Source organism: Leuresthes tenuis, unplaced genomic scaffold, assembly GCF_036924035.1.
Source record: "Leuresthes tenuis unplaced genomic scaffold, fLeuTen1.0.hap1 SCAF_1, whole genome shotgun sequence".
Classification (NCBI taxonomy): Eukaryota; Metazoa; Chordata; class Actinopteri; order Atheriniformes; family Atherinopsidae; genus Leuresthes; species Leuresthes tenuis.
In genome coordinates this window covers 8,697,811-8,716,762 of record NW_027325355.1, presented here as the reverse complement: position 1 = coordinate 8,716,762, position 18,952 = coordinate 8,697,811, and the positions used below count along the sequence as shown (strand labels likewise).

General features: G+C 43.2%; 1 protein-coding gene and 2 long non-coding RNA genes across 3 annotated transcripts in view; 1 reads left to right on the top strand and 2 right to left on the bottom strand.

The window, feature by feature from the left end:
• LOC140291438 (uncharacterized) overlaps window positions 1–18,952 on the top strand; it is an 873,052-nt gene that overhangs the window by 721,247 nt on the left and 132,853 nt on the right. The gene's annotated exons all lie outside the window — the stretch shown is intronic.
• On the bottom strand, window positions 3,159–4,836 carry LOC140292738 (uncharacterized). Its single transcript, XR_011912600.1, has 2 exons — window positions 4,760–4,836; window positions 3,159–4,633 (listed from the first exon to the last, which is right to left on the bottom strand). It is a non-coding gene; the product is annotated as an uncharacterized lncRNA (long non-coding RNA).
• LOC140292704 (uncharacterized) lies at window positions 12,637–18,425 on the bottom strand. The gene is made up of 3 exons (XR_011912594.1): window positions 18,250–18,425; window positions 16,715–17,062; window positions 12,637–12,972 (listed from the first exon to the last, which is right to left on the bottom strand). It is a non-coding gene; the product is annotated as an uncharacterized lncRNA (long non-coding RNA).

The following is an 18,952-nucleotide window of genomic DNA, read 5'->3' as shown; positions in this document are numbered from 1 at the left end:
TCTGTTTTTCTGAATGCAATATTCTTCATCTGTTGCATTTGACATAGTTTGCATATTTTGAGTTTCAGCCATACCTGGGTGGTAACCTCAGAGATAATTCACAGTACAATGAAGACATCCATAATCTTTAAGAAGATGATCAAAATATACCTTCCTGTTGAAGATTTCTGCAGCATGAGCCACAGTGTGACAGGACAGGCTGAAGATTTATTCCACAAAATGGACAAAACATCATCTGGTAAAATACAAAGGGGAAAGGACTTTTAGCTTACACATGATGGTAATTTGCTGTGTAAAGTTGAGAAACTAACACTCATCTCACTGATAAAACAGTGATAACAGCACAGTTAATAAACATTATCCAGCATCAGAGTCTCACTTCCTTCTCAAACTTTTCCTAATTTCCCTCTCTTTATCCATTAAAACCTGAAAACTGCCCAATTGAGTTGTGGCTTGTTGTGTTGCTTTTGTATTCTTTGACACTTCAGGGCCACCGTAGAGACCGCCTTGAATACCAGCTGCTGTATTCGTGGCACCTCTTAAGTCAGTCTGTTCTAACAGCTTCCAGCACTGCTCAGCTCACAGATTTCATCTGTCTGAATTCTTCTGGAAAACAAACACAAATTTTATTCTCTCACCTTCTCAATTCTCTGTATTGTTGAGGATGGTGAGAAGGGAAGAGTGAGGGGTTTCCTCCGAAAGTCCACTGTCATCTCCACAGTGTTGAGCGGGTTCAGCTCCGGGTGGTTCTGACTGCCCAGAGGACCAGGCTGGACCCTGCTTGGCTTCCAAGATCAGGTGTGTTCAGGGAGGTGTGGCTGTCACAGTCATTGTGACAAATATGGATTATATAGGTGCTGGAACCATGTTTCCTCTATTTTAAAACAGAGTTCATATGAGAGGCTGATGCTGATCCTGCACATGTTCTTCTCTCTCGTGTTGGTTCTCTGCAGCTGAAAGTGAGACTCTCAGATAACTTAGTGTCTGTCAACCTCTTCTGTTTCCTGTGTGTAGTTTTGTGTTCAGCGTCACACAGAGAGACAGAGGCTGCTTAATTCAATGATATATGTTGTTTCTGCATCTATAAAAACCTTGTTTACGATCACTTCTATCGCTTATGGCCGTACTGCCCTGAACACACCTGACCTCATCTGATCTCAGAAGCTAACCAGGATTGAGCCTGGTCACTTAGATGGGAGACTGCCTGGGAACAATAGGTGCTGAAAGCTCTTTTGCTTCTCTACAAAAACCAAAGAGGAAGCTGCTGTCCCATTGAACTTCATATTAACTTAATAGCTTAGATGGCATCTCATCTAAGTCAATCTGTTCTAACAGTTTCCAGCAGTGCTCAGCTCACAATGACTTCATCTGTCTGAATTCTGAGAAGTTAAAACATTTATAAAAAGTATTCTATCAAAATAATACCAAGAAAACTGTTCTTTTCCTGATAAGTTCAGGAAACTTTAGTGATATTAAGTAACTTCCCTCAAACAGATCGGTCAACATGTCTGTACTGGAGTTACTGCATAAAGTCTCATATTATATTTAAAGTCTACTTTCATCAACTAAAAAGAGGTTGAGAAACAATCAATTCAAAGTCATCATAGCATATATAGACACTTGCTGTGTCTTTAAAGTTTGCTGCTCATGCACAGAAGGTGGCTTGAAGAAATATTTTAATAGATTAAATGATGGACCCCATAGAGTTTAGTCCCCAGAATGACCGAGATCATACATTTACAAGCACAAGTTGTTCCTTAATATTAGTTTACTTCTTTTATAAATACTACTTGGATATAGTATATAGCAGAGTGTTAAAGCTGTTTCTCTTGGTTTCTGTGGTGTGTGACTTCCTCTCAGGAACACAGACAGCACGCAGACACATGTGACATCATGAACAGAGAAGGAATATTTCTGTGAAACGTTAAAGCTGTAACGGATCAAATACAGGTGCAGATGAACAGGTTTGCACTGTAATCACACATGATGTTCAATACACACATACAGCAATCTGTTGTATGTTTGTACTCTGCTGTGGACTGTGCTGTATCTTTTAAAATGGCTTCATGTTTAATATTCTATAGCAGCGAGCAGTTAATAATGCACAGACATGAGAAATTCAAAGGAGAGTCTTTGGAGTCTTCACTCCTGGACCTATTGCCTAGGCGACCCGACCTTGGGTAATTATTGATTGTTGAAACATGTTCAGTCTTTAATGTCAATAAAATCTCCTTTAACTGTGAGGAAGTGGAGTCTTTATTGATGGGAATATGTCGCCCTCTGGCGGTGAAAATATAAATAGCATCATGTCAGATTGGGAGTGTTTTTAAACGACTGAATACTTTAGCTCTTATAACTGTAATAATGAGCAACTGGACTTTCTGGATATTTCACTTCTCATCTGAAAGATGTCTTCAGCTTTAACTAGTTGGTGACTGTCAGCTGATCAGCAGCTTAGAGACTATTCACACTTGGCAGGTCTGTACGGTCACACTGACACACCTCAGTCCAAACCATCTGTTTTCTTTGTCCAGAATGTGGACGTTACTGTCCTCAAAAGAGTGTCCCTTCACCTTAAGATGGAGGTGAACTGCTGAGCCTCCAAACTGGACATCTGTATGTGTCAGATAAAAATATGACACTCTGCAGACAGGGACTTTCAGGACCAGAGGGTGAAGAACTTAGAAGATGGGGACCTCACCCAACCAGAAAAGGATGTCGTACCTGATCCTGAACTTTGATGTCTGAATCCAGATTTTGTCAGTAAGAAATGTGGATTAGAGCACATAGAAAAACTGAACAAATACTGCTGAAGCTGCTTCACAATGTGATGGAAATATTAATATATTCACAAATATATCAGGTGTGAGTGTTGAGATTAAAACAATATGTGATTTGTTCTGAAAGAACTGCCTCATTAACAAGCTTCTGCTCTCAAACTGCACAGATCTGAGCGCTGAATGTGATTTGTTGAATTTCTGGACATTTTCTGACCTTCCCATCAAACTGAAAATAATTAATGCACAACACACTAAAACACACATTTCTTGTGTAAATCAAACTTGTCCTGAGACAAGTGGGTGCAGAATATTGAAAATACAGCCCCTAAAAAGACAAAGATCACACCAACTTCTCAATGAGGAACATACATGTACATGTACCAGTTAAAGTCAGTTTTTGACCCATTTATTTTGCTTTTGATAGACAATTCTTGTTCTGACGATCAAAATATTTGATTCACTGAGAGTTGTGTCCCTCCACACATGCGCATCATCTTTCAAAAGTTTCAGTCCATTATTTAGATGATTCTCCAGTACAAGATAAAGGAATAAAAACATCAATAATATCAAAAGAGCAAAAAATAAAGCATTAAATTCTGAAGGTTTTCACCTCAAATATCAACATGTTTGACTTCATTTTACATCAATTATTATTGTGGTGATAAAATGTTAGAATTTTTTATTTAATTGATTTTATCTTAAATATTTTCAACTGTTAAAGTCCAAATATTGTGTATAAAGGATCATTTCAGTCCTCTTTGTGAGTGTTCAACAACAACATTTAGCAACTTTCTGCCATCAGAATCTAGTTCCAGTCCAGTTGTCCTTTCATCATCTCACAGGAAGTGAATGTGGAGAAACATCAGGATGAACCCTGGCTGCTCACCGAACTTCTGCTCATTGGAGCAGAATCAGTGAAGATCTGTCAGCAGGTTGGAAATTCATCTTGGCTGATTGCAGCTCAGTGATTCCTCTCTGATATCACAGTTTGTCACATGTGCAGCAAACTAACTGCAGCTGACATCAACTGAATGGTTTCAGTGGAAGTGAGCTGCAGAGAAACACAACATACTGATATTCAGTGTGAAGCTTTGACTGGAAACACACAGAAAAACAACATCCTGGAAGAATGGCAGCTTCCATCTTTAAAGGACTGGAAGAGGAAGAAGTTTCCAATGAATCATTTAGAAGAGTTTCAAACAGAAACTGACTGAATCCATGAATCTGAAAAGGTGTTTCTGAGTGAAAGAGACAGACATGTACAGACTGAACTATCTGTTCAACAGTGATTCTCTGACAGGAGGAAACTCTTTATACTCAACTCAGAGACACTGAGGAACCAGGATACCAGACTGTAAATCCAGGATGCAGAGGTTCTTCAGTGAATGTGGTGTTGAAGGTGTGGAGCTGGATCAATGTGTCAGAGGAGACTCTGTAGAAGGTCAGAGTGCCAGCAGGACGGTCCACATACACTGCTGCTCTGTGAGAGACAGAGGAGGAGGAGGAGGAGGAGGAAATGTGTGTTCCTCTGTTATTGTGACAGACAGAGTAACCTCCATTAGAGCACCTCAGACTCCAGGACTGATAATTGTATCCAAACAAACAGTCTCCTCCTCTCCTGTTGATTCCTCTGTAACTCACTGCTATATTAACTCCTCCTCTCCACTCGACCTCCCAGTAACAGCGACCAGTCAGAACATTTCTCCACAGCAGCTGAGGACACTTGTCATTAAATCTGTCTGGATGATCAGGATATGACTGAACCTCCTCCACATGTGTCACCTTCTTGTTGTTGTCAGACAGTTTCAGGTTTCTGTTCACTGTGTTTGTGTCGATTGTGAGTTGACAGGAATCTGATGGAGAGAACAAACACAATCCAGCTGCAGTTATTGATCTATCATCTGTTCACTTTGATCAATGAGTGATGTGACAGTGTGAAGATGGTTGGATGTCATGAATCAGATGAAGAACACACTTACACTTCCTCAGACCTGGTGTCAACCATCGTTCTCCAGCAGGCTCCACCCTGAAAGGAGGAGGGGGGTCAGAGCAGCACAGTATGGATATTTATTTCACTCATCAACTTGTTAGCATTGAGAAGAAACCACTTTACTGTGACTGCATGTTGTTTGGCATCAATCCTCAGAATTCTCTCATCTTTGCTGGAATCTTCTCCACATCTGTCACTTTGTACACTGACTGCACAGCTGAGAGCTGAACATTAACTAACTTTATCAGAGTTATTTTACATGGAAATAAACCAAAACCAAAGCACACACCTGCTTTCCTGTGATTTTATCAGACCACACAATGTTCGTAAGATCAGTGGCTGCTGGTTAATGTGTCGTCTTAATAGGCAGCATCTCAGGCCCTATTTTAGACTCAATGGGCCTCATGCAAGAACATTTCAGTATTTTTATTCTAAATTTCTCTCACTTTTTTCGTATGAAGGTCTCAAAGGAACATGCCAAGCCAGATTCAACAAACGCTCTTAACTTCGGAAAAAGTGTGCAAACGACCTGCGTAACTGATGAATACCACCCGTGCGTATTTAAGTGCACGTGCACCAGGATAGTATATTTGCATACTCCACGCCCAAAAAAAACATATAAGGCTACATTTCCGCTCTCCTGGGCCAGGAAGTGTTGAGCGTTGAACAGAGGTGTCAAAAATATTCACATTCATTACCCAAGTAGAAATATAGACACTAGAGTTTAAAAAGACTTCTGTAGAAGTTGAAGTATCAACTCAAGCTTTTTACTCAAGTAGAAGTATGAAAGTACTGGCTTCAAAACGACTTAAAGTATAAAAGTAAAAGTAATGTATAAAAAAAAAAAATTATAGGCCCCGCATCACAGGGGCCTATAGCACACCACACGACCCATACATTACACAGCAAATACATTAATTGTCATAACTTATGCTTTGATTAATTTCTTGTCTCTTCATTTCCTGTTTGATTTTGAAAAATTACTAACTTTTCCCTCTCGTTCCAGGTATCTTGCCCTTCCTCCCGTGCCAAGGGTCTGATTGTCTCCCCTGATTCCCAAAGTGTTCCCGCCTGTTCCCCTTGGTCCCTCATGTGTTCAAATAGTCTGCGTTTCCCTTGTCTTGTGCCAGTATGTTGTCTCTTCCCATGAACTTCATGACTTGCCTCTTGTTCCATCGTTTTCACAGTGACCACAGCCATAGTTTCCACGAGCCTGCAGTGAGCGATCCTCCTGCAGAGCTGTCTTGTTTTGTAATTTATTCATAGCCATAGTTAGTTTATTTATCACGGTAAGTTCCATAGCCTGTTTTGTTGCTCCCTTTTGGAAAGATTTTGATTTGTTAACATTTCATAGAAACCTCCGTTAGTGGAGTGATTTGCATTTTGTTCTTTAAGATCTGTCACGCCTCCATTAGAGGAGTGCTTTAAGTTTTTAAAGTTTTTTTTGTATAAATCCGCCTCAATAGGAGAGCGTGAGTTTGTTTGTTATTGTTCACAGCCCTTTATGTTTTCCTCCAGAGTGGAGAGTTATTTCGATAATTTTTCATGCGGTAATCTCCCCAGCCATAGTTATTGTGGAGAGCGCTTTAGGATTTTCACAGCCTTTTCTGTTGCTCTGCTCGGACAACCTCAGCTGCCTTGTTTATATTAATCAACACTTTGCTTTTGAAAAGACCCTGCATCTGTGTCCTGTCTCCCGAGGTTCGTGACATTAATGAACCATATGTGTGCTACTTAATGTTAGTAGCTTTTACTATTATTCTTTTACTTTCCACTGCAATTGAAGTCTATGGCAGCCCCTAGAACGCAATGGTAAAATGTTTTTAAATTTGGCACACGTATTCAGGACATTACCATTAGAAAGCCAAGAATTTTCGTCCACAAAAAGTGAACTCCCGAGCGCTACCAACACGTTAAAGTTTGAAGTTAAAGCATTCAGCTGCATAACTTTGTAATAACAACCTCCTTGACCCAAACCAATCTGGGTTTAAAAGTGGACATTCCACCGAAACGGCTCTGTTAGCTGTGACAGAAGCCTTAAAAGAAGCCAGAGCGACAGCTAAGTCCTCTGTACTTATCCTGCTCGACTTATCAGCTGCATTTGACACTGTCAACCACAGTATCCTTTTGTCCATACTCTCTAGCATGGGCATCACAGGGAGAGCACACTACTGGTTTGAATCATACCTCACTGGCTTGGTCACACTTCTGCAGCGCACCACCTCGCCACAGGGGTCCCCCAAGGTTCAGTACTGGGACCTCTTCTCTTTGCCATATACAGCAACTCACTGGGACAGATCATCCGATCACATGGCTTCTCATACCAATGTTATGCTGATGATACCCAACTCTATCTGTCATTCCCACCTGACGACCACACGCTCTCAGCACGAATCTCAGACTGTCTCTCTGACATATCAACATGGATGAAAGCCCATCACCTCCAACTTAACCTCCCAAAAACTGAACTGCTTGTCTTCCCAGCCAAACCAACCATACACCACAGCATTTGCATCCAAACAGAATCCCTATCTCTTGCTCCATCAAAGGTTGCTAGAAACTTGGGTGTCATGATTGATGACCAACTAACCTTCAAAGATCACGTTACCTCGGTTGCTCGTTCATGACGCTTTGCATTACTAAACATAAGAAAGATCAGACCATACCTAACCCAACATGCCACCCAACTCCTGGTGCAGGCCATGGTCATCTCCTGCCTACTGCAATGCTCTCCTAACTGGTCTCCCAGCCTGTGCTGTGAAACCTCTGCAGATGGTCCAGAATGCAGTGGCACATCTGGTCTTCGATCAGCCTAAAAGAACACGTCACCCCTCTGTTCATTGAACTCCACTGGCTACCCTTAGCCGCCCGCATCAAATTCAAGTCACTGATGTTAGCTACAAAGTGCTTAATGGAACGGCTCCCATCTACTTGAATGCTCTTGCAAAGGCTTTTGTCACAACTCGGTCCCTCCGATCGTCCCAGGATTGTTGTCTAGCAGTGCCTACACCACACCTAAGACAATCCAAACTCTTTTTATGTGTCGTCCCACGATGGTGGAATGACCTACTGAGCGCTACCAGAACAGGGGCGTCCCTGTCTATCTTCAAGAAACTCTTGAAAACCCAGCTCTTCAGAGAGCATCTCCTATCCCAGCACTTACCTTGTACTTCCCTACCCCCTCTATCTTTGCACTTAATCTTTCTGCACTTCCTGCTATGCCTGCACTCTATCTCTGTCACCTCTGACAGAGTCGGACTAGTGGGTTCCTTCTATGTAGTTTATTTTTAGCTTTTTATATAGCTTGTTATATCTTCATTTGTAAGTCGCTTTGGATAAAAGCGTCTGCTAAATACATAAACATGAACATAAATGCTGCAATGACACTCAACATGGATGAAAGAATTTGGAGGGAATGAGTGTTCAGGGACAAGAATATTTCCTGCTCCATATACTCCTTAATCTTCATCACATCTAACTTAATTTTCTGGGTCTACTGCTGTGATTCACCATCAGGAGACTTCAATCAACAGGCGCATTCTACAAGTACATATTTCTAATTTGACTGTGATTTATGAGGGAAACTTTACCTTAACCACAGGGGTTTATAAATCTATGTGCTAAGCTAGGCTAACATGTCCTGGACCCATCTCTGTATCTGATGCAGGATCAGAGGACCAACAGACACTTCTCACTGTTGTTCCTGCAGATGTTCTCCTCGGAGACCTCCTCCACAAATATCTGCTGTTTCTGTTCAACCAGTGTTTCTGCTGTGAGCAAAGGAAAAAGGCTCCTACATGTGTGATTGTTCATGTAACACTCAGCAGGAAGCAAAAACACAGGCCTGAGTGCAGGACAGAGAACATGTTTCCAGCTCTTCCTCCTCTATCAGACATTGTGTGGCTGCAGCAGGCCTCTCCATACCTGAGTTTGTGTGGATCCTTCAGTGCAGCTGTCAGCAGCTTCACTCCTGAGTCTCCTGGATGGTTGTAGCTCAGGTCCAGCTCTCTCAGATGCGAGGGGTTGGCGGTCACAGCTTCAGCCAGAGAAGCACAGCCTTCCTCTGTGATCAGACAGCCTGACAGGCTGCAGACACACAAAACAACACAGAAACTCTGAGAGAACTGCCTCACATTACTGACTTTGTGTCTTCATAAATCTCAGTCAGAATCAAACTACACACACGTGGATGAATCTAATTTCCACTCCCATTTTAGCCACAAATACATGCAGACAATCCCCTACTGAGTCCTTTTCAGATAAAAATATGGTCTGCACCACAGTGAGAGCAGCAGGAAAGACGAAGCTGATTTAACAAATGTGAAACTGAGACACTCATCAGTGAAGTAGAGAAAATTAAATCTGTTCTATTTACTGATCTTAGTTCTGGAATCACCAACAGAAGAAAAGCTGCTGGATGGAAAAAAGAAACAGAAGAATCAACTCTGTAAAGTCTGAGCAAAGGACCCTGTAGAGGTAAAAAAAGAAATGGTGGCATTAAAAACGAGTCAACACATCAGGTGGCAGAAGGACAGCATCGGGGCAATGGGCTGAGGACCGGTGTTGTTCCAAAAAGTGATGGTCCACCAGAAACTGGTCTGATTCTGTAGGAGCGTGTGCTGGCTGTTGGCACTGTATCACTCCATGTATTTACCTCTGCTGCTTCAGTGCTTTGGATCAAAACTGTTACAGCGTTCAAACACACATCATTTTATGTCTGGGCTTATAATAAAGGGATGTCTTTGTGAAACTTTGAACTTTGCTTCCAATTAAGTTGATTTTGGTGGCAGAGTTTCAGAGTTGATTAGAACCAGGTCTACATTTAAGCTTAACGTGATTGGAGCTGTATTAAGACATTGTTTCCAATGTTCTGGCTGTGTGTGTGTCTTATCCTTAATGTTTACAACGTGTCCTGGCAGAAGACACCTCTAGTCACGCCTTCAGGCAAATGACGTGTGAGTCAGCCCCACCTGCACTGTATATACAGTCATCAGTAATGACTCCTCAGTTCTTATGCTCTTCATTTCGCTAAGAACGCCTCTGTTGATTTCAGACTCCCTAGTTTCTGCTAGTTAGCCTTGTTCCCCTAGAAGGCTACAGCGAACTCTGAATTAGCTTAACCACTCTTGTTGGTGTTAGTCACTGCTTCCTGCTGGTCAGCTGGTTTCTGGTTGTCATTCTGGTGACAAGCTTACTGTCTCGCTGTGAGCACCAGGCTAAAACACATGAAGCAAAACTCCTCTATTCGCCACTGTCCTCAGGGGTGCAGCTTATTGCTTAATGAGAAGGACCAGCATGAAGCATGCCCCGTCTGTCTGGGGATCGTCCACGCCAGGAAAGCATTGATGGAGCCTGAGGCTTGTGCGTTCTGTCGCCAGCTTCCGTGCTCAACCCATCGAGACTCATTTTCAGTTGGAAGCAGAATGACAGTGATTAGTAACATTATTCCCTTAAATCCTTACAGCACTATGAAAACTGCTTTAAAGACAAAAACGCAACAAATATTTCATGATTTTATTCTCACGGTACGTGCAATAAATACAATCTTGATGAGTCACAAAATACTAGAAATGATTTAAATATGGTTCAAGTTTGAATCTTATTGACAAGCATACCTCACAAAGCTCCACAAGGAATGCACAGAATAGATATGATGGTCCTTTTAGTCATTAAATGTGCAAATTGGAAAATCCGATAGTTTCTTCAATCATCAAACATATAACAACGGGTACAAATATGAAAGCCTTTATTGTGCAAATTAAGTGCTATATGGAGATAATAGTGCGACAAGCATTGTTCACCTGCCAGCTGTCTTGAAGGCTGTGCCAAAATACTTATGGAGCTAATGAATGGGAAAAACTTAATTTGTACAGGTGTGTAGGGTTTCCACGTGACATGCGGTTCACATTACAAACCTCAAATTATTTAAGATGTTACAGAATAAAATAAACGTTATGTTCATAATCCATCCCATGTTATTAATTTTATAATAAAAAAAAATAGCAGCACAAACAGAAATCTTAATGTTGTCCTTAGCAGTTTGCCAGATGACAACTACGACGTATTGTCTCAGGTCAATGTACCGCCACCACTGCTGCGCCAGCAAGCCAAGATGACACATCATTCATCTTGCTGTATCGTTATCCCCTCCTCCTGCTCAAAAAGCTATGTAGCAGATGATACATCAGCTGGATACATGGACAATCACTCTTTGCCATACAGGCAAAGTTTGATCTGAGGAAGAAGCAGACCGAAGTGCTGCGTAGTGTTATTACCAGACGCGATGTGAGACCCACAGCAGTGAGTGCTCACAAACCTGCAGTACCGCCGCCTCCCGTGAAGAGGGCAGCATTCTCCGTGGGTACAGGGTCCCAGTCAATGACGCCGCAAAACCCTGGTAAAATTTCCCTCCAGTCAGCCTGAAGTAAAGGTCCACCACTATGCCTGCAGAGAGACTTGACTCCTTGCGAGAAGAACCCACAGACCTCCCAGCTGTGGAACTGCACGGACAGGAGCTTCAGCTGCAGGGAGACGTGGCTACCACACAACTGCTGCCACCCAAGAGGCGCCATCTTTGTTCAGTTCTTGGACCGTGTCCCAAAAGACATTGTGTTCCCCTGACACAGTGTCTCCAGCACGATTTCCCCTCTCACACAAGTGCACTTATGTTGCCTCAGGTTACCCTCAGTTCGGGTGTATTAATTGTTTCTCAATGACTCATAGCAATGGTGCTTGTGTAAACGTTCCAGATGTTTCAATAAAGAGTGCATTTTGTATTGTCTGTGCATGACCGAGAGGGCAGTCAACCAATGTTGTCCACACAAAGATCACCTCTAACAGTTCTACAGGTCAGTTGCTTGGCAGCCTTCTCTGGTGCACATTTGCGCCCACTCCGCGGATAGCAAGAACCGTTGCTATGGGTTACCGGCTACATTTCCGACATGAAACCAGCGCATTTCATTTGGGTTGTAAATGAATGTTTTGTAGGAAACTGAGCAGTGGGAGTTCTGGGATAGGAAATAAACTCTCTGTTGGAAAAGAAAACAATACAAGTTGTTCCCACCTTGGAGGCAAACAAAGGCTGCTACAGCCGTTATTTCGTTGTTCCAAAGAAAGGAGGGGGGCTCCGCCCTATTTTGGACTTGCGAGTGTTGAACAAATACAGAGGAACATACAAGTTCAGGCAGCTGCTGAACGCACGCAGTCGGCCCGGGAGATTGGTTTGCAACAATCGATCTCACAGACGTTTACTTTCCCATAGTAAGTAATCCACACTACAGACAGTTTCTGAGGTTTGTGTTCGAGGGCATTGTCCTATGGATCCCTGGTGGGGCCCTTCGGTCTGTCGCTCGCTCCCTGCACCTTTACGAAGTGTGTTGAAGCAGCGCTAGCTCTCCAAAGAGGGGTATCGGCATCCTAGCATATCTGGACAATTGGGACTTCACAGAGAGTTCCAGAGAGCAAGTTGCAGCACACCTGTCGCTTGTTTGGTCTCACATCCAGACGATGGGGTTTTCTGTGAATTTTCAGAAAAACTCACTGATCCCAAGTCAGCAGCACAGAGAGTGCATCTGTTTTGCACTCAGTTTCCATTAGATTGCTCTAAGGTGACTTTATGCACAAATGCAGCTTTTTTACCTCAAATTATTCCATCTGACTACAGCTTCATTATGATGGAGCTCTTAAGTTTCTACTCTCCTCCTTTTGAAACTGGGGAGCAGAGGTGGTTACATTCCCTGTGCTCAGTGCATTCGTTGCATGCTTACATTGACCGCAAACAGATTGTGTGTTTGTGTGACCAGTTGTTTGCATGTTTTGTCCATCCAGCCAGGGGCAAAGCTCTGTCTCTGCAGAGACTGTCTCATTGGATTGTAGGGTAAGGCTATTTCTCTACCTTACAGCAGCAGGAGTCTCGCTCCACCTCTTGGTGTCAGAGCTCATTCAACCAGGGGTGTGGCAGCATCATGGGCCCTGTTTAGAGGAGTTCCTCTGGGTGATGTCTGTGCTGCAGCCAGTTGGTCATCACCACACACTTTTGTTCAGTTCTACAGCTTGGATGTGACAGGTCCTTCGGTGGCTCACTCTGTTCTTTCTGCTGGGTCTGAACTGCACCAGGGTGCTGGTTCTGACCCAGGTTTGACGGCTGCTTTGCAGGGTGTGTATATATGTCCCATACTATATGGGTTGTACCGAGTGAATCGACTGAAAGGGAACGTAATGTCATGCATAAAAGGTAAGTTAGAAGGAACGAGGTACAACACTTGTTTGCCCCGCCCATCAGTTGGGCTCAGGAGGACAACTCACTCAAATAACTTTGCATGAATCTTCACTCTAAATTATTTATTGGATGATAACGCAGCCCAAAGAAAACTGACCAAATGTCAGAAAAGTTTGCTTATTATCATTAAATAAAAGTCACAGCCAAAGAGGCCATTTCATATCAAAACTTTACAAGGAGAAGTTGGGAGACAAAGAGAACTGTGTTTGAAGAAGGAATGTTGTCTCCCCACTGATTGTTATCTTTATAGCTCCCCAAATAAGGAGATACCTCCAAACTAAGGAGATATGCCAGACCTGGGCACATAGGGGATTGTATGTATGTGTGTGTGTGTCACCTAGGGAGGCAACCACTCGTTGGAGAACTCTTGTGAATCTCCAGAGAGAAGGTTTGTGTGTTGTTCTCCCCTTGCAAGTAAAATTCTGAGGCCTCTGAGGGATTTCTTGGTTTCATACCGTTGTCTGCGAGTTAATTTTTCTAACATTTTGGTCCTTCGAGCCGGATCCAACATTTTGTACGAGGGTTTCTACCGGGAGGGCCGAAACTCTGTAGACTGTGCACAGCCCGACTAGGTCGGAGGAAAGACGCACGGGGCTAAAATTCTCCATTCGCAAGAGAAGGCCCTTTCCGGGAGAACTCCTCACAAATGACGGCATCCAAGCGCAGTTTTACAATGGACAGTGGATGAGACCAAGAAAAAGAAAAAACAGCTGAATCGTGAGTAACATTTTTTTTTTAATATAAGAGAGGTTTGAGTCCTCACCTAAGAACATAAAAAAAAGACAAAAAATTAAATAAGTGGTTAGGGGGGGTTAAAGTCCCCGCCTAAAAGAAAGGGTGTTTAGGAAAAAAGAAAGACAAAAAAATAAAATAAGTGTTTAGGGGGGGTTAAAGTCTTTTTAAAAAAAAAAAAAAGGGGGGGGGGTTTGAGTCCCTACCTTATGGGAAAAGGAGGGTTAAAGTCCCTACCTAATGGGTACCCGGTGTTTGTAAGTCTATAGTATTTGTTTTTGAATGTGTTTTTAAGTGTGTCAGTATTTGTATTGTGCAATTGCGCTGTTTTGAGTGTGCACGTGAAAGGGTGAGAGGCGCTGGTTTGAGTGTGCGCGGGAGAGGGTGCAACTCGCTGTTTTGAGTGTGTGTGTGTGTAGGAGCCGGTTTGAGTGTGTGTATAAGAGAAAGGAACGAGTGATTGGAACAGAGTTTTGTTGAAGCAGCAGAGTAACTGGGAACCTAACGGTGTCAACAAAGGTTACTGACTGTTGAAGTAGACAAACTCGGACATTCATTAAGGACAAAGATATTAATAAAATGGGGAATGTGAATGGTACGATGGACGGGGAGGGGGATCGTAAATTTATGGAACAGCAACGCCCCGGTTCATGTCAATACCTAAATAACTGGAAAAGAAAATGTGTTTTTTTGGGAAAATTGTCAGTCCCTCAGTGCCAAGTGCTGGTGAACAAATTAAAAGATAAAGATAAAAATAAAGGTCGAAAACAGGACGGACCCAAAACCACTACTGCAAAAGTGTGGTTGGCTGAAGCTCATAAGAGGAAATTAGGGGAAGAGAAAGGGAGAAAGGAAAAAGGCACAATATGTGCTGTTGTCCATCCTGAAGATAATAAAACAACCCCCCTCCATCTCTGGTGCTTTTGCCATACTCTCTGTGGAGGGAGCAGGGGGAGGGGAGTCACTGACTCCTGTGACACCTCCACAGATCTTCCTCAATTTATGGACCAGGTCATGCATGCAGAGAAAGTGACAGAAAAAAAGAAGAATAGAGAAAAGAAAGCTGATGTGTTTGTGGCAGACAGCTGTGATAATTATTTGGGATGAGATGCAGATGTGTTTTATATGGAAGGTCCAAGCTGGCACAACAGAGGACGAGGAAGAGGTAGAGGTTTCTCCAGAGGAAGAGTAAAACTTTCAGATATAGAATGTTGGTCATGTGGCAGGCCAGGACATTTTAGCAGAAACTGTCCTGAAAAAAAGAAACAACAATGATTAGACAGAGAGCAGCCGAGTGCAGAAAATGGAGAGGAAAAGCCAAAAGTGGTGTATGAGATGTTGGATTTAGTGGATATCTGCACAATGGCTGATAGCATGCCCCAAATTACTTTACTTGTACAAGGGAAACCATATGTGTTTTTATGTGATTCAGGAGCGTGCCGCACTGTGATGAGAGATGATTGCCACAAGTTCTCTACATCTAAAGATAGCATTTTTGTAAGATCAGCAGGTGGAGAGGTGCAAAAGAAACCTATGTCCACCAAAATAAAGTTAGAATTTCCAGAAAAAGGTGGAAGTTCCTGGGGACAAGTGGTGCTTTCCACAGCCTGCCCCTTTAATCTACTAGGACGAGACTTTATGGCAAAAATGAAAATTGCCATATACCCAGCAGAGAATGGGGGCATGTTGGCACGTCAATATGCAGAGACCCTTGTTATACAAGGCTCTGGGGAACCACACTATCACTGGTCCTTGGACATACCAACTGTCGATATAACAGGCACTGCAAATCAGCTGGCTGATCTGACAGCTGAAGTCACTCGTCACCCAAAGAGCACCTCTCCCCCAGGGGGTTATCATGTTACAGTGAGGTTTAAGAAAACTACTGGTCCAGATTATGCATTTGACAAGGCTTTTTGTCGATTAGGTCCACAAAGAGTTGTTCTTACCGCATGTTATTGGAAAGAAGATAGCTGTTTTTGTTTATGTACTCTTACCCCGGAAATGAATAGATTGGTGCAACATGGGAAGACACCACATGTGTCCATGGCCATAAATGGCTGGACAGACTGGAAACATTTGAACCAATCAGCATTATATGTCAAAGACGTCACTGACTGGAGATCTGATGAGCAGAAAGGCTGGCAGTTCAGCCCTTCAACACACTGTTAAACCAGTTGTGACCAGAGTCAACTCATTTCTCTGTGATAGAGTTGAGAAATGCTTTCTTTTCTATCCCAATTCATCCAGACTCTCAGTATTGGTTTGCATTTACTTTTGAAGGGAAAATATCCACTTTTACAAGGCTGCCCCAGGGGTATGCAGAAAGTCCAACTATCTTTGCAGAGGCTATAGCAAATTGTTAAGCCGAATTTGTTCCTCTCCAAGGTAGCTAGATACTGGCGTATGTGGATGACAACCTAGTGGCAGGAAAGTCACAACAGAAATGCAAACAAGACACCATAGCTACACTCAGCTATGGTAAGCCGATAGCTTATTTCTCTAAAAGACTGGATCCGGTGGCCACACCCCACTGCGTACAAGCAGAAGCAGAGGCTACCAAAGTTCCACTGGAAAGCCAGTAACTCATAAAGAACTGCTGCGAGATTTGCTGGACGCAATATTGCTACCAAAAGCTATTGTGGTCTGCATATGTGCAGCACACACACAAAAGGAACAGACTTTGTAAGCAAAGGAAATTATTTTGTAGATAAAGCTGCAAAAGAAGCTGCAATGTCACACGTTTTAACTATGACTATGGAAAATTCTGTTTTAAAAGACATGCAACAACAAGCACCAGACAGCAAAAGAACTCTGTGGTGCAATAAAGGAGCAATTTTGAAAGATGACATCTACACCTGACCGTTTGGAAAACCAATCTTGCTAAAATCCATGTATAAATGGGCAGCAATTGTGGCACAATTTTTCTAACACCAAATGACCCAAAAAAGACTTTCCAGATTCTTCCAGGTTCAGGTTGTGGGCCAGGTTCCAGATTCAGGTAAATTCCTGTGGTGTCAGAGGCCAAAAGCTGCAGTAACAATCATACAAAGACCATCCACAGGTGTTCTGTTAGCTGTTCATAAAAACAGTTTGATGAATCCTGACCTGAGTGTTTTCAGTCTGCAGTTTGGATTCTTCAGTCCAGCAGACACCTGCTTCACCCCTGAATCCTGCAAGTTGTTGTTACTCAGGTCCAGTTCTGTCAGACTGGAGGACTGGGAGTTGAGAGCTGAGGACAGAGCTGCACATCCTTCATCTGAGAGGGTACAGACACTCAGCCTGAAGAGACAATTACAGAGAAAAAGAACAGCTGGGATCAAAATCAATCACCTCTAATGCTGAATGTGGACTGAAAGACCACTTATAGGGAACATCGGATTTATAAGGCTGTGATCATGTCCATGTGGTGGACATAGCTTATGTATTTATTAAATCCATGGTAAGTGTTTCATAGCCTGTTTTGTTCCTCCCGTTTGGAAAGATTTTTGGTTTGATAATATTTCATAGAAACCTCTGCTAGCAGAGCGATTTATTTATTGTTCTTGAAAGGTTTTGTGCCGCAATTAAAGGCAAGTTGAAGATTACAGCTAATGTTTCATAATGCCTCTGTTTTTTCGGGTCGGGTCGCGGGGGCAGCAGCTTGAGCAGAGAAACCCAGACGTCCCTGTCCCCGGCCACTTCCTCCAGCTTTTCCGGGGGGACCCCGAGGCATTCCCAGGCCAGCCGAGAGACATAGTCTCTAGAACGTGTCCTGGGTCTTCCCCGGGGTCTCCCAGTGGGACGTACCCGAAACAGAGGCATCCAGGAGGCATCCCGAGCCACCTCATCTGGCTCCTCTCAATGCGGAGGAGCAGTGGTTCTACTCCGAGCCCCTCCCGGATGACTGAGCTTCTCACCCTATCTCTAAGGAGAGCCCAGACACCCTGCGGAGGAAACCCATTTCAGCCGCTTGTATTCGCGATCTCGTTCTTTCAGTCACTACCCACAGCTCATGACCATAGGTGAGGGTAATGTAGATTGACCAGTAAATCGAGAGCTTTGCTTTCTGGTTCAGCTCCTTGTTCACAACGACGGGTCGGTGCAGAGCCCGCAACACTGCAGACGCCGCACCGATCCGCCCGTCAATCCCAAGCTCCATTTGTCCCTCACTCGTGAACAAGACCCTGAGATACTTGAACTCCTCCACTTGGGGAAGGATCTCATTCCCGACCCGGAGAGGGCATTCCACCCTTTTCTGGCTGAGGACCATGGTCTCGGATTTGGAGGTGCTGCTAAATGCTAAATAATTTCCTGTAATTCTACCAGACTATGAATAAATGTTTCAACCAGAGTTCATGTGTGTGTGCTGTGCAGACTAGATCAGAGGACAGTCACACAGATCTGGAGACTTTTACATTGTGGATTTTCTTTTTCAGATTATTGCATCATAGAGACTGTATAAAGCTGAAACAGCAGAGAAACCTGACCTGAGAGTTTCCAGGTTACAGTGTGGACTCTGCAGTCCATCAGACAGCTGCTTCACTCCTGAGTCACAGATACTCAGGTCCAGTTCTGTCAGACTGGAGGACTGGGAGCTGAGAGCTGAGGACACAGCTGCACATCCTTCATCTGAGAGGTTACAGCTACTCAGTCTGAGGAGGAAATAATGAGATAAGTTGTAATGCCCGCCCATGGAGTCAGCTGTGCCCTGGACTAAAAGCAAAGTTTATTTTATTTGGGTTTTGTTTTTTTTCGTAGGAGTAGCCATCTTTTAAACCTATCTATATTGATTTGTCAATCATACAATCCGACCAACGAATTAAGGCAACGTGTTAGCCAATTACAAAGCGTTGTGGTCTGGTCGTCAGAGCAGTTGCCACTTATTGCTGCAAGTAATAAACATGGATATACAAAATTATTTACTCAAAACTACAAGGACAACTGACAGAGTTAACAATCATGCTGAGAGGGTTAGCTATGGCAGCTAGGGAGGACGAGTAGCAGCGCCAAGCAGCGTGACTCGTCTGCATGGAATAAATGTGAGTGAAGACAACAACCAAGGTTAGTGACAAAATTACAGCTACGATGAAGAGCAACAGGCAATTGCAGCCTAGTGACCTTGGCACAGAAAAGCCCCAAAGACCATTCATGTAGAACGTTTCACAGGGAGATAATAAATTAGAAAATTAT